At 29.7% G+C, this 17,764-nt stretch overlaps 1 pseudogene; it reads right to left on the reverse strand.

Moving 5' to 3' along the window:
* Positions 1-15,731: 15,731 nt before the first annotated feature.
* On the reverse strand, positions 15,732-16,137 carry LOC139883011 (probable E3 ubiquitin-protein ligase XERICO; annotated as a pseudogene).
* Between the last annotated feature and the right edge of the window lie 1,627 nt (positions 16,138-17,764).

The following is a 17,764-nucleotide window of genomic DNA, read 5'->3' on the forward strand; positions in this document are numbered from 1 at the left end:
AACAAAAGCAAATGCAGAAATCGATTAATAGGAAAGACGTCAATCTCAAAACAAATTATATTGCAAGCACTTCATCAACCCTAAATAAAGAAGTTTAACTCATAATATAATTCATAATACAAAGCTCAAAGTTTGGAGACATAATGATAAACAACAAAGAAAATAACCTAAATTGAATCTTCGTCGTCGCTCGTGTAGTCGTGATCTCCTTGCTTCGAGAGTTGTAAGCTTTTTTCTAGCAGTCTCTAAATTTAAAAACCTGATTTTTCAATGTATGTGGTATGTTTCTAAAAGAATAGGATTTTTGCTTTTATACTTACAAGGGTTTTAGTGCTGAAAAAGATATCCTAAACATAATAGGAGTATTTGTTGCCGCGTTCACGCATAACCCCACGCATATGCGTGGGTTCTGCGTGATTTTTCACTTTGCCCGTCATCTCATGCATAATACACGCATAACACTTAATGTATGGAACCTTCTGTTCCTCCAGCATATGCGTGGGTTATGCTTGGATTCGTCCAGTTTTTGTAGTTTCGTCATAACTTGAGCTTCCGATGTCAAAATGACCTGATTCTTTATGCGTTGGAAAACTAATACATCAAGCTAAAACATTCATGTTGAACACGTTTGCTGATTCGCACTGGATGATGTCCAAAAATCACGATGAAATCAGAATATGTGCATGGACTCTTATTCTTTCCATTTGTTTTGCCTCAATAAGCTCGAGCATATCCATTAGCACTTTAAAACATCAAAATATACCCTAATTCCTGCATTTGCAACAAAAAGGAAATACCAAACTTAAAATCTAACAAATAAAGAAAACTTACTAAAAATCGACACTATTTGCACTAGAACGAACAAAGCGATGACAAAATCAGAACGTAAATAATAACGCTTTTGGGCGTTATCAATTTGCAATTGGAATAAATTTAAAATTAAATGTCTTGCTAGTGTCTATACAAGTCGGTGGGCCCGTCTGTTGGACGAAAAGTCTGTATCTTTAAAAATTAATAATTTAAATATATATGTATATCATATAAATAATTATTAAATATTATTAATCAATGTAAAATATTATTTTAAAAGAAAATTATTTTAACTTTATATCAGTTATAATTATGTTGATTTGATATATCAAGATTTGATTCATAGTAAAATTTATAATTACATCTAATTAATTTAGTTGTTTTTATTGTTTAAAAAATAATATATGTCCGATTTAATTAAGAATAGAAAAAAAATAACCGATTTTTATGAGGAATAATAGTTTACTGAAAAATTAGAAAAAAATAATATACATTATAATTTAATTAAGAATAATTTTTTAAATATCATGCCGGTTTTAATAGGAAAAAAGAATATGTGTCCGTTTTAATTAGGAATAGGAGAAACGAATATATGAATTTTATTAGGGATAATTTTTTAAATAATAGATAGGAAATTGATTAGGATTAAAATTATTATATTAGGAAAAAATAATTGGTAGAATTTTATTAGGAATCATTATGTTATTATTGTGTTTTGATTTCCTAATTATAATAGGAAAAAAAATATCATTGACTTAAAATTGTAACTTGAAACCTAATTAAACTCAAAATTTTAAAATATTTATGTCAAATTATTATTTGTTAATAAAACGCCATGTATTGAATGTGGATTTGACAATAAAATTTACAATTATAACAAATATATAAAATTAAAAATCTAGTTATTTTTTATAATAAAATTATAATATATAAGATAAGATAAGATTCCTAGCTTTCTATTCTTCGTGTTGAAGTCACTATATAGAACCGAAGACTCGGGGGCTCGACTTGATTTGCATTACTTTTAATTAAATCGAACCAACTCGGTACCAAACGACCGATACATGTTCCGATGCAGTGATCAGTTCAGCTGATCCGCACGGTTTATTTTATTATTGCATGAAATGAAATTAACAACAACAAGAGCTAGCTCAAAGGAAAATACAATCAACCTTACCTTCCCACCCACAAGCTGAATTGCCTAGGCCTAGCAAATTCAATTTCCATAAGCTTTTTCAGCATCTCTTCCTACTAACGTACACTACCAATTACGTGAAATAGCTCCTCGAGCCGTTTTAACACGTTTCGAATTAACCCCTCAATTATCATCATAATTTTTCTTGTCAACATACTTTTCTTAAAATTTACGTCGTCGAAACCTTTAAAATCTGCCAATATCTATTTCATTAAAAAAAAAAAAATGGAAATACCTACAATTTAAGACATAGGATTTTTGATCATGTTATAAAAAAGATTCAAAATGCTTGATTGAGAGACATGCTAGACCACCTTTAGTAAAATTTATAGATTGTTGAGATTAGGTAAAAGCTTGTTTACATGATTAGTATGCATGAGATGAGAGCCAAGTTGGATTTTAGTTTATCGACCAAGTACATGGTTTCGGCACTTGATCATATAGCAACAATCCTGACGCAAATGCCCTGATGGAAGAAAGGAGATCTCTGGGCTAACTAAGGGAAATTATGGATAGATTGAAGTCAATTGAATCCTCCACTTAGGCAATTGGGTCAAAATGAACATTTTGTTTCGTTTCATTTTTTTCTTCTTCTGGCAGCAAAGCTATTAGGACTGAAATCGATTGGACTTGTGCAGGCATGCTTCAATCTACTTTTTGAGAAATTGAGATTCTCAGACCAGTTTAAGCTTTCCTCGACTACTGTATGTAGCGGTCTATTCTTAGAACCCATTACGGACTGTTTAGGGTACCAGTAAATTCACGCTGCTTTTTGGTGCTTACACGAAAAAAATCAGTTTAGAGTACTTTATTACCATTTTACCCTTATGTGCTGTTAATTAATGAGATAATAAAATCAAAATTGCTCTTCTCGTCTTCTCCAAAACTACTCGACAATTCATAAGAAAAAAAAAAAAAAAAACTACTCGACAGGATCGACACTCGATAGTCAAACCCATGAGAATATTGTATTACTAGATTAGAAGATGCAGTAGGTTGGTTTGCGGTTAAACGTTTTAAGAGAATGAATGCTTTTTGTAACGATATGGCCCATGACACTTTGCTGTTGTGCTGTGTGAAGCTCATTTTTTCCCCTTTTCAGTTTTCTCGTAAAATTTTCGTCTCGAAGATACATCTCACTCAAATCCGATTCAGAACTTGCTCGGTGGTTAGAGGATTCACCAAACTTTCCCAAATTCTTACCTAATTTTCTGATTTCAACTAGCAATTCATCATGAAAATGGAACACCCACATTTATTCTTCCAATCGACAGTTAAACGAGAGAAGGAAAAAAAACAATTAGTTCGGATTTAAACCCTCAAATCTGAAAATGGACGACGGTCGACGGAGTCGAAAACAAATCTGCAAGTAGACGACGGGATCGAAGGAAAAGAATTAGGATTTGAGAGGAAGATGATGGAAATGTTCGATTGGAAGATGATGAGGGCGAGCTCGGGTTTCTTTAGGTAGCGGAAGTGGAGGCGATTTGAGAGGAGGAAGTCACTATTGGAGTTTGGGTGTTAGGATTTTGGATGTTCGTCAAAGTGGTGAAGAGAGGTTGATGGGAAATCGGACGGAGATTGATGATGAGACGGTGGTCGGACTATGTAACAACAGCAAGATTGGCGGCAGCAGCTGGTAACGGAGGTGAAGAAGAGGACAAAATCGATTTCTGTTTTCAGTTATTTATTACTAGTAGTACAAAAACACAAGGATAAAATAATCATAAAATATTATAAATTGATTTTTAGCGTGTTTGCACCAAAAAGCAACGTGAATTTATTGCTGCCCGACTGTTTATGTCTGGTGAGTTCTAGTCCTTAATTTCCCATTCCGTTCAGGGACGGACGCATAAATTAATGTCGGGTAGGACCGGAGTATAATAATTATTGTAAATTATAAATATCGGTCACACCGCGAACTTTTTAAATCTCATATAAATCGACTCTAATATTTATTTATTCATTCACACTAAATCTGAGCTAAATAAAAGGGGAAAAAAAAGAAAAATAGAAAAATTAGAAGGTTCTCGATCTTGAGAACTAGGGATGTACTGATCACCACTAGGTACATCAATAATAATTACATAACATTAGACAGTATTTTACTATACACTAACTAAGTTGATTTTTTTTAAAAAATTGGGTAGGGCCTGAGCCCTACGCAAATACACACAGTTCCGTCCCTGATTCCGTTGTGTTAGTTTTCAACGGATATATCCTCATATATACTCAGTAGTCTCTCTTTGCAGAAGAACCGAACCCTAAGCTTGCGTTCTCTTTAACCTCCCAACATTCTTAAGAACACGACTTTTTCTGGATTTAACTCTCATCACTTCAAAAAAATTCACTTTTTTTTTTTCGAAACCACACACAAGTGCTCCAACAACTTCAACCCAAGTTTCTTGATTCATACTGTATGAACGCCTGCAAATCAGAAAGACAGATTGTTCAAACATGGATAAGATCGTGATAACTCTGATCGAATCATATTAACTCTACCATGGGAAGAAGATGCAATATTTTAACAAGCTGAAAGAACCATGCGTAATAGTAAGCACAAAATAACTTGTGTTAGATTCAGTATGGTCAAACGTCCTGAATTAAAAAAAAAAAAAAACTCACGGTAGACAAAGCATCATTCAAAATATAAAATCAACCTGCTTTGTGTGATGTTATCGATTCATTATATTATGAAACTTCATGGTCACAACAAACATCAATTCATCCAGTCAGGATCCAAAGAAGCAATGAAGAAAAGTGAAACCACGAGATATGGAAAACAGGAGCGTTCATACACCACTAACCATCATTATCACCACTACCCATCATTATCATGTGAGAGATTTAATACTATGTGTAGTACCCGAAAAAAATAAAAATTAAAAATGGCCAATTTCAAGGGAAGTATGATTAATCGTTAACTATGTGGGGATTGTATTATTTCGATAAAAAATTTTGCAAAGCTTTTCCTTTTTCTGGAAGGGCAAGGTCAATGAAACCATGATAGGTTTATGAATAGAATCAAAAATTGGTCTCAATAAATCATAACCAAGCATTATCCCTCCCCATATACAAACTCAAGCGCCTTCATTATGCTTCTCATTTTCTCCTTTTACTGTTACCTAACACATGACATGATCACAAATCTGCCTCTTTATGCTTCTGATTAAAGATCGAAAGCCCTCTTGCAAATAAGTACCAAGGCGTGGATATCAAATAGGAAACTTCTTTCAAAGCTAGGATATGAGAACATAGTTTAGAGGGGTTTAAATTTTGAAATATGGTTTTTCGTTTTGCAGAACTAGTTTGAGAAGTTCTTCAAACATTCAGATTTTAAGTATGGAAGATAATGTACATTTCCAAAAATGCTATTAACATGCACATCACAACCATAACAAGAATCCAGGCAAGAATAAGGACAGTGAAATCTCAAAAGGGACTACTACCGTACTACGTGGCCTACTTTTAACAACGTGTTCAGAAAACTAAGTGCCTAAATTCAGTTTGGTGCATCAGCTCATCAAACAAAATCACAAAACAGTATCAACATCACATCATATCAACATGGGTCCTAGCAGTTAATAGCAAATCAGAGCATCATACATGGGAACCTCTATATCTATAAATCGTTGTCTAGCATTAAGATGGATGTTATCGTCTAGGAATTCATTTATTTGAGAATCCTTACCTTGCTCATATATGCCTCGTACAAATTACAATAGATGGCATTGTGCCCTGTGCGTGAATGTAAGCCTGAAAAAATGGAATGTCTCATATAAAGCATCACAAACGAAGTTCCAGGCCGCCATCTGCAAAAGATAATAATAAAAAACAAGAGTAAATAAAAATAAATAAATAAATAAATAAATAAATATACACATTGCTCCATAAGAATAGATTTTTTTTAGATAAAATATAGGGGTCCAAGTTAGAATGATAAGAGCATGTAAAACCAATAAAGATATCCTATGAAAAAAAAAACCTAAAAATGACAAAAGACTTGTAGCAGCATATTTTTGTAGCAGCATATTTTACAGGCAGTAAACATACTGCTATGAGCTTTTGATTCTATTCTTAAGGCCATATAACTAAACTATATGTCAAGAGATTGTACCAAGGGCCTCAGCCCTCATATGATTCCAGACATGAAAAAAGTATGGGTGAGGACAACCTCATCTGCGTCTCTCTAATCCCACAATGATGTTTACCAAGTTTGGTGAACATAATATTTTCCCAATTGGATTCCGATGACCAGAACAATGCAAAAAGAGGGAAGACCTTGCATCTAGAAGAGCAAATTACGCACAGTTCAAATATAAAATGGCGGAACTGCTGAAGTAAAATATAATTTACTCATCCATTGGTGCTTTAGGTGAAAACTAAAGCCCGCTAACACTTTGTTAAAAGATTTCCATCATAATGTAAACATATTGATGAGCAGTAACCAAAACGTAGTCCCCTCTAAGTGCTGCGCATTAGCATACAAGTAACCAAACTTTTAGTCTCTATGAATGTCCAACTGAGGACCTCTTCATCTTTTCAATATGGATATAAATTAGTTCCTAGTTTGCTTCAAGGTTACAAGGGCTAGCAAAGATGATGGACATAGCTGGTTTAGACAGAATTACATCAGTAGGAATATAATGTTAATCTTCCCTAACAGAGCAACCAAAGTGGTTTAGTAGAAAATATCAACAACTACATATTCCGATTCTTGACTTGTCTCCACAACACCATTAGAATTATACCAGTTAGACCAACTTGTGGTGGTTATACCACATATAATACGAATCCCTTCACATTTAACCTACTTGAATATTTACTTATGTAGGGTCTACCTACTCCTAAGAAAATCATGAATCCGCTCTCAGTCCATATGGAAAAACCAAATGTCAACCCTCCTAACAAACATAGAAATATGTTTCATATCTGATTGCTATTTCTTTTGTTAGATCAGAAGGTAATATCTTTCTGAATGATATTTTTATTTTTTTAATTTTTCTTATATCTATTTTATATTTATAATCATAAATTATTTCTTTTAATCGAGTTATCTTTTGATTAGTTTCATTTTGTAAAGCAAATAATTCTATAATACTAGAATTTTCTATTAAAGATAAATCAAGTGTATTAGTTGGCGAATCCATACCTGAATTTTTCTACTTTATGAAAGCTTTTGCTGGTGATCTTCTTGATTTCTTGATGATAGATTGCTTGATTTTTATGTATTTGATATTATAATATTTTTGCTGATTTTTGCTTTGGTAAAACAGATTTCCTATAAACGGGAAATCAAAACGTTGGTTTGTTATCAAACAAACAAAGGAGAATTTTATTTCACTCAATAAATTTTGAGTTCTAAGTGAACCAGAGGGTACATATTTATACACATAATAAGTGGACTATATTCTACTTAATACCCTTAGATATTACATTATTGATACATTATTGATGCCCTTAAAGATTTACATCAAGGCTTACGTTTTATTGCAAGAAGACACAGATGTCTACATCTTGCTTTAACTAGTGGATGCAATTATTTCATCATCTTTATTGGATTCATTTGGCTTTTCTTCTTTGTCCTCCATTATTATTGAGATAGAATCTGTAGAGTTGTTGTCTTTATTGCTGTGTAGAAGAGTGCATATTATTTCTTTTGTCCTATAAGGCAGGTATTGTAGTGGTCCAGAGAAATCAGAAAATGGTCATTCGAAAATCTGAACTGCTCTTAATCCTTCAGCACTTATTTCTTGATTATATTTTGAGTATATCAGAATATTCTCACTCCTGTAGTTAATAAAATACTTTTCATGAGTATCAATCTTTCCGGTGTTTCTTAGAATTCCGGCGAAATATTTGGCATTGAGTTCTTCAACCTCGTTTTCTGATAGTTTTCGTCCAGTTGATCCATCTCTTGGTGGGTAATTTTTATTTGATATTCCAAGAACCATGACTGCATAACTTGGAACCATTATTTTTTCTTTGTTGAATACTGGAAGAGAACTATATATTTTTATAAATAGTTCTATATCTTTTCTTATTCGGAACACATAGTTTCTTATAGCATGAGCTGGTCCTAGAGGGAATTCTGAAAGTAGGTTAGTGCCCCTTAGATAGATAGTATCTATTAAGCCATGAATAAGAAATTTATATAGTGTTAGAGTGTTTGCATCAGAGAGAAATATTGCTTTTGGACTGGAATCTAGTTTGACTGTTTGGTAGAAGTGTTGGCTCATTTCTTTTTCTGAATAATGACTGAGTATTGAATAACACTCATTAAATGATGAAGTTGATGGTTGTTTGGCTTTATGTTTTTCTTCTCTAGTAGGGATGTTAAGAATACTAGAGTTGAGAATTTTACCTATTGGGGTCATTTTTCCTGAATGCCTGATAGAAGATGATGGTGTTGAAAGTAGTTTGGATTTCTAGTAGGGAGTTTTTGTTTGGATTTGTTGAATTTGGTATTCTTCATAGGCTTTTTGAGCCTCTTCTATGGTTGTGAATGACTTATGTTGAATATTGGATTGTCCAGTAACAAAGGCAGAAATTTTGTGCCAATGATCGTAGACTCCTTTCATGGGTCCATTAAATATTGCATAGAATTTCGTTTGGGATGACTTTGTAGTGTCGTACTGTAATGTTGGGGGAATATTCGACGAGTTTGAATTAGATGAAGATCCAATTACTGTTGTTGATCCACCACGTTTTTGCTGCATAGCTCTGATGGTTGGATCTTTCCTCCTAGTTGAATTATGGCTGCTTCAAGTTGAGATATTTTCTTCTGTCTTTCTGCTATTTCTTTCTGTTTTTCTTCAATTTCTTTTCTATTGATAGCTATCTATTCTGTCATTCTTTTGATTATTTCTTCCATTCTCTTGTTAGGGTGTCTGTGATGACGTTGTTTTCTGACTTTATGTATTTTATTATTGCTGGAAATTGTCGTAGCTCTAGCTGCCACCTGATCAGTCTTCCTTGATTGAAGTTGCTTCGGATTTTGTATTTAATGAATCCTGAAAGATATTTGCTATCAGTATGGAGTTCAAACTCTTTGGGAAGAAGTTCAATCCTCCATTTTCTCATTATTTTAAGACAAGCAAGTGTCTCTTTTTCATGTATAGGATATCTTTGCTTAGTTTCTGAGAAAAGTTCCTGATATGTATTTGTATAGTCTTTCGACTTGTATATTTTTGACTTTTCAGTCTGTATATTGATTTTTCCTTTCATACAGCCAGCCCAAGTTTCTTGAGAGGCATCTGTTTCCACAATCAGATAATCATCACTTTGTGGATTGTATAGTTTCGGAAGATATTTACAAGCATTTTTCAGCTTGTCTATAAGTATTGAATCATTATTATTCCAAGTCCATAGGACCTTTGTACTTAGTTTCTTTTATAATAATCTTCTTTCTTTGGCTAAGGACTTAAAAAATCCTTGATTTGAAATGTAATTTAAGGATCCTAAAAACCTCTGTAGCTGTTTCCTATCTTCTATTTTTGAAGAAAAACTATTTAGTTTTTTTATAACGTTATCTTGTAATTTTAATTCTCCATTTCCTGATATAGTTAATCCTAAATAATCTATTTCATTTCTAGCGATTATTGCTTTATTTTTACTCAGAATTAAACCTTTTTCTTTGACTCTTTCTAAGACTAATTTTAATTTCTTATAATGATCTTCTAACGAATTATTTGTATAGATTAATATATCATCTATATATACTAAGCAGAATTCGTCTAATCCTTTCAAATTTTTATCCATAAATCTTTGATAAATTTCTGGTGCTTGTTTTAATCCAAATGGTAATACGGTCAATTGGTAACGTTTATGAGGAGGATATGTAAAAGCTGTTAATGGTTTGGTGTTATCATGTAACCTTAATTGCCAAAATGCTGATTTAGCGTCTAAAGTACTAAACCAATGACTTCCTCTAATCTTTTGAAGTATATAATCTTTTCTAGGTAATTTATAAGCATCTCCTATTGTTGCTTCATTCATTTTTGTATAATTAATTACCATTCTTCTTTTTCCTCGTTTTATTTCATTATGATTTTTTACATAAAATGCGGGTGCAACATGCCTACTAGTTGATTTTCTAATATTCCTTTTTCTAAAAGTTCAGCGCATTCTTTTGTAAATTCTTCTACGTCAATTTTTGAATATGGAATTTTATTTTCTACATTTACTTCTTGATTAGGATCTCTTAATTTTATTTCTATTAGTTCCTGATTATTATTTTTATTTTGATCTAGTGGATTATCACTACATACATCTAATAGATTTTCTACTTCTTTTTGTAACTCTATAGGTATACCTAACCTTTCATTTATAATTTTAAGTTTTTGAGTAATTTGTAATTTATTTAACCTTATTAATATTGGTATTTTTATAACTGTGCTTTTCTGATTTTCGTAAGATGGTGCAGTTAGCTCTATATGATGCAAGTATTGACAAAATGGCTGATATAATTTTAGAAAATTATTCCCTATTATTATAGGTAATCCGGATTCTTGTTGATATATTGATGGTACTATAAATATATAATTTCTTATTTTTATTTTATTAAAGAATGATGCTTTTCATATAAGATGTTTGCTACCATCTGCTATTGATATAACTAATGGTTTTTGTAGTTTATTCCATTGAAACGGAATTTTTGCTGAAGCAAAACACAAAGTTGCTCCTGTATCTATATATGCATCATAAGACTTTTCTTTATATTTTATTTCTATAAATGTACAATTAGGATTAGGTTTATTCATTTGAAGATGAATAATCTTCTTCCGAATCATAAGATTGACTACTATCAGATACTAATTCATATATTTCTTCTATTTCAGAATCTGAATCTTCTATTGGTTCTAGATGATTTTCTATTGCTATATTTAATATTTTTAATTTTTCTTTATTTTCAGTTTTCTTTTATTAGGACATTTATTTGCATAATGACCTTCTTCATTACATAGCCAGCATCTACATGTTTTCTTATTTTCAGGGCAATATTTTTCTTTTTTATATGGTAATTTTCTTTTGAAAAACTTTCTTTTTCGAAAGTTATTTTTCTTATAGTTGTATTTTCTATATTTATTTCTTGGGAATTTCCTCCATCTATATTTCTTTGTGATTTTTCTTTTTTCTTTGTTACATCCATAATTACCGGGTACTCTAGGATTATTTTTACAACATAGTTGTCCGATAGGGTGTTTAAGTTGGTTTTTTATAGATCGTTGTAAACATTGTTCAGCTATATAATTTTGAGTTATTTCTATAGTTCCTCCTAATGTATGAGCTATTCTATTGTTTGATACTTCTGTCATATATATATCTTTTATAATTTTACTTAGTGGCCATGGTAATTTATTTATATATGTTTTTTTGTGTGTTTCTCTAGATTCTGCAGGTAATTTATAATAGTATTTTTGAAATTCAATAAGATTTTAGATCACACATATTGCAAATTTGTATATTATTAAGATGCCATAAAGCTTTTTCTGCTTCAACGGCTTCAGTTGTTTTTTTCTTATCTACATCATCTTTTCCTAGAATTCTCTATTTATGGTATCTACTAATGTAAAGAAAACTTCTAAGTTTGTTGTTTTTTCTCTTAGTAGAATATCTATTTGTGCTTGTGGTAAAGTTTGTAAATAGTTTTTCACGGATCCTGCTACTTTGTAAGTAACAAAAGTCCAAATTAGATTAGGATTAACATCTTGAAATATTTTTTCTAGTAGAATTAATAATCCTGTATTGTTCATCCAAATAGTTAAAGCTTCTTCTTTATTCTGAACACAGTTTAGATTTAGGATATCTATATTAGTTTTAATTGATGGTGTATATTCATCAGGAAATTTTTTCCATTTGTCATTTTGTCTAGTATAACCTTTTTCATTCATATAATCATTATGATAAAATTCTCTTCTTCTTTTATGACCTGAAGTTGATTGTGGAATTTCTTCTAGTTTCATTCTAAATGATAAATCATCTTCTGATTCATATCCATATACTACTTCTTCTTTATCATCATCTATGTTATAATTTTTATGCTCATAAGTTTCTTTTTCTTCTTCAATAATTTTTAGTTGAGATAGAAGTTGTCTAACTTCTGATATTTGGTCGGATATATTTTCTTGTTCCATCATACAATTCTACGAGATAATTCTAGAGTAATTATTCTTTTAGGTTTTATAATAATAATTTCTTGTTGGATATTTGGGTATTGAATTATTTTTCCTTTTTCTGAATTTAATTTTTCAAATTTGTATAATTCTTCGTTTAATTTTTCTATAATGTCTCCCTCTTTCTGAAAAATTTTTTCATTCTGATTTTCTAATAGATCTTTAATATTTTTAAGACAATTTTTTGAATCATTAATTTCATGATATATGTCTTTTGATTTATGTTGATTTATATATTCATTCATTATAGAAAATGATTCTTCAATAGTTTTCTTATTTTCTATAATCATATTTTCTAGATTATTTAGTTTTTCATTTAATTCATTTTTAATATCTTTCAAATATTTATTTATTTTTACTATATCAGATGTTAATGCCATTATGTAGTTTCTAATTGTACCTTTAAAGTTTCTAAAGTTTTCAAATATTTTTTCTCATTTTTTAATATTTGTCTAGTATGTTCATATTGATTTATAAGATAACTAGCGTAATGTATTGTTTTCATTTCATGATGTGCTCTTATTAATTCTTGAAAATATTGTATATTGTCTTCATAAATTTCTATCATGCCTTTGGCTATTAGTATTTTTTGTCTTAAATCGATTAGTTGGTCACGTAAAACAGTATTCATAATAAAAAGACTATTTTATTATTTTGTTAAAACTTGAAAGTATTTTTGTGAATAGATAAAACAATGTTTTTAATTAATGACATATTTTTAATTAATGACTTTTCTTTCCATGAATACAGTTTAAGGGAAGTGTACATTTGTTTACGGACATGAAAAAACATCATATTCTATCTACGTTTTATGGTTTAATGGTACATTTATAATTTACTCCAAAAAAATTATCTTTTTTTGAGAATTACTCGACGACGCCGTTGATGCTAAAATTCTTCAGCGAAACTAAATACTTGGTGAACTAAAAAAAAAAGGGTACCCTTTATACTTAAATCTCTATATTTCATAAAAACATTTAAAATAGCCATTTCATCATAAATCTTATATTACGAAGCCAATAAATAATTCAAATGAACATAATAGTATAAAACATTCATAAAAAAAATGAGAGCATATCATAGAATAAAAATATATTTTCTTATCCTACCTTCGTCTTAAGATATTATATGATATTTTACGTTTTTAAATTTATTTATGAAGATATATCTAGTAAAGATTTTTTTGACTAAATATATATTTATATAAATAAATCTAAAAAAATATCATGTATTTTGATACGGATGGAGTAATTATTTATGAACCTAATAGAAAAAGATTAGTTGAAGAAAACAAGAAATTACAAACTTTAGAAACTATATTAACTATGGATGTGACAAATGATATCATCATATAGGCAATAGCGAAATTTTTAATTTTAAATATGTTTCAATTATAAATTCAATTGCAAGTTTTATTGTCAAATCAACATCCAATACATGTTGTTGTATTAATGAATAGTAATTTGACACATGTATTTTAGAACTTTAAATTTATTTAAATTTCAAACTACAATTTAAGTTAATGATATTATTTTTTTCCTATTCTAATTAAGAAATCAAAACAAGGATAATAACATAATGATTCCTAATAAAATTCTACCAAATACTTTTTTTTAATATAATAATTTTATTTCTAATCAATTTCCTATCTATTATTTAAAAATTTATTCCTAATAAAATTATAATACACTATATTTTTTTCTTCTAATTTTCTTATTAAAGAATTTTTCCTAATTAAAATTCATTATTTTATTTTTTTATTTCTAATTAAAATGGGCATGTCTTCTTTTTTCCTATTCAATAGGCATATTATTAAAAAATTTATTTCTAATCAAATTATAATATATATATATATTTTTTTAATTTGAAAAGATGAGTTATACAATTTTGAAAATATTAAAAAAAAATAGTAGAAGAAATAGTATATTCATATAATTAATTAATGAAATTATCTATATAAAACCTAAAAGATTTTAGTAAATAATCTTAGGCTTACATATTAGTCTAAAGTATCTAAAATGAAAAAAATATCTGATCAAATAATTTAAGTAAGACAACTAATATCTCAATTAAAATAATAATTTATAAACGCAGACCAAATATTTATACTAAAAATAATATAACATAAAAAGTCCAACATTAGCTAAAATAAATGCCTTTTAGAGTTCTTATAGTATTTCACTCCAACTAATATCCAATTAGTTATACGTCATTTTTTTTGTAAACTCTTCGCCAAAAGTAGAGGATCACGATAATAAAAAATATATATTATTCAACCATTTGAGAATTAGTAAGGTTGGCGACAAACAAAAGAGTTTCTTGTGCACTACTCAACTATAGGACAGATTTGGATGAGTTGATTGTTTCACTCTTCATACAGAACTGCCATTCATGTTGTCTAATATATCCCCCTCGATCCGAGATTAAAAAAAAAAGGTTTTTTCGGTCTTCACCTATATAGCACGAAGACTGAAATAGGTCCCGATTAGGGTCGGGGAAACGGAAAAAAAGAAAAAAAGGGTTGGGCCCAAGACAACTATAATTATAATATTTATTTATTTTTTAAAATAATATATAAATAATACAAAAATGATAATTATTTGACTACTTCCGTTCCAAATTAGATGTATTCTTTTTTAATTTCACATAGATTAATTAAACAAAAATGAAAGTAGTAATTTAACCAACGTATGGATGATGCATTTACAATGTAAAAATCTTATAGTTGCAGATTTTATTGTTGAATCAAAATTTGACATGTGGCTTATGGTTTTTTTCAATTTATCTTATAGACAATAAAAAAACTTTTTCAATTTGTTGCAATTGCAAATTTTATTCTCAAATCGAAATTCGACACATGGCGTTTTATTGATGAATAGTAATTTGACACATTTATTTTAGAACTTTGAGTTTAGTTAGGTTTTAACTTATAATTTTAAGTCAATGATATTATTTTTTTCCTATTTTAATTAGGAAATCAAAAGAAAATAAAAACATATTCATTTCTAATAAAATTCTTCCAATTACTTTTTTCTAATATAATAATTTTATTCCTAATCAATTTCCTATCCATTATTTAAAAAAGTTATTCCTAATATAATTCATATATTATTTTTTTCTATTCCTAATTAAAACGGACACATTTTTCTTTTTTCATATTCAAACGGAAAATTAAAAAAATTATTCCTAATCAAATTATAATATATATTATATTTTTCTAATGTCTTCATTAGATTATTATTCCTAATAAAAATCTGTTATATTTTTTCTTATTTTTAATTAAAATGGGCATATATTATTTTTCAAACAATATGAACAACTACATTAATTAGATGCAACTTTTACCTTTTATTATGTTTATTACTCCCTCTGTATTTTATTAGAAGACGTTTTGGAGGAGGTTGCTAATACCAAGGAAATAATTTTTGAGATAATATTTATACAACTTTTCCTTTAATATCCTTATACTCTCTCATAGTACTTTATTATTTTTCTTTCTGCGTGCACAATTTCCCAACCCTCTCTCAGTACTAAACCTTCCACCCACCCACTCACTTAAACTTTACAAAAATAGATTGACAAACAAGACATGAAGTATGGAGATTATCAAACCACTTGTCTAAACACTTTCTATGGAAGAAATGTTTACACGACAACAACTCACTAACCTCCTCCTCTGCTTTGAATCCACACAGACAAACACAACACTCCATTATTCCAGACATGTTCAAACACTTGAACTGTGTATGAGAAATTCTTCTTTTCGAGTTATAATAATCAATTGAATTGTCTTGTCCTCCTTCGATTTCACTACAAGTTGAAGCGGCAATAATTACTTGAAGCATGGATCTCAACATGTTCTTCAACAAAGCAACTGACAATACCGTGTTAAACACCAGAACTGGTATAACTCATAACTCCGCCGTTTGCGGGTGTCGGAAAATTTGCTAGCCCCATAATAAATCTTTTTCTTCTTCTTCTTCTTCTTCTTGTGAATCTTCGACTATCTCGTCGATGGAGTCTTCAACATATATTGATTCTTCAAATCTCTCAATCATGGAGTCTTCAATTTTAATTTCAATTTTTTCTTCCATATGAATTTGGGTAAGTATTGGAGATAATTTTTTTAAATTAATTTTAATTGTTTGAGAATTGCAAGAAACGGGGCTAGTAAGTAGTGTCAGTGTGGAGGATGAGAGATAAAGGGTATATATGTAAATTTTATTTTGATATTCACAAAACGTCATCTATTTAAAGACAAAAAAAATTCCTCAAAACGTCATCTATTCGTATACGGAGGGAGTATTTTTTTATAACAAAAATAATTTTTAATTCTAATAGGATTGTAGATTTTGAAATCAAATCAAAATAATTATAACTAATATAAAGTTAAAATAAAAAATTCCCTTTTGATATGATATTTTACATAGATTTAATAATATTTAATCCAAATAATTATTATATAAAAAATTATATAAAGTTAAAATAACTATGTAACGACTCGAAAATTGCGACTTAGATAATCGTGTAGATTATGTCGACGTGTCGTTGATTTTCGATTAAATAAAAATTTCAATCGTTTAAACGCGCGTGTCTTTCGATTTTACGCTAGATAGAATCTCGATCTCTATGCTAAATGCACGTTACTTACACGACAAGTCACAATTTTATGGAAGCGAGAAAGGGAAGTTGGCGCAGAAATTATTTTGTAATAACTATAGGATGTTCTATTATATAGGAAATTTGCTTCAAGAAATTTACAAGGACAATTACACCTAAGTATACAAACATTTATTATAGCTATAGTAAATATTACAAGGAATATTTTTACACAAAGATACATACCAAGATACAATTGAATCCTATATACACTAACTTCCTAATGTTGCATAACAAATTGAATACTACACATTAGCCTAATACTACATATCAAGAATATTACAAAATAAATAAAATGCAAAGTATGCCTACACTACACTACACTACATCCAACCGGCCAACACTAATAATCAGCCCAAGGCAGCCACAAAACTATGGGAAAATGCAATCTTTTGACCAAATTTTATGCACAAAACACAACAAAACCAGCAAGCACTAGTAATTACCATCTGTAAGGCAGAAAACATGCATCAATCTATGACTCAACACTGCTGTAACAAGCCAGACAGGTGTAGTAAAAACAGGCAGCCACACCCTCATGTTTACATGCAAACTTTCCCCACATATAAGGCTGCCCAGAATGAAGACAGTCTTCCATCCTAAACTAAGTCAAGCAATTTCAAACACACAGCAAAGCAGCCAACAACTACCATTTCAATTAAGCTTGAACCCTTGTTCGCATACATTCTCAACATAATCAAATTAGCCTCAAACAATCCCAGCCGGCAGCCATCAAAACCAAACTGTATATGATTTTACAACTCACAGAAAAACAACATGCAAGCTTACAGTGATGCCTAAACACTGAATTCATGGATTCTCAGCCAAAGGCAGAGACATAGGCAGCCAATTTTCAAGTTATATTTCAGTCCACTCCAAAACACTCAATCAGGTAATGCATGCAACAATCACAGTCAAAAGTTAA

Source organism: Rutidosis leptorrhynchoides, unplaced genomic scaffold (assembly GCF_046630445.1).
Source record: "Rutidosis leptorrhynchoides isolate AG116_Rl617_1_P2 unplaced genomic scaffold, CSIRO_AGI_Rlap_v1 contig339, whole genome shotgun sequence".
Taxonomy (NCBI): domain Eukaryota; kingdom Viridiplantae; phylum Streptophyta; class Magnoliopsida; order Asterales; family Asteraceae; genus Rutidosis; species Rutidosis leptorrhynchoides.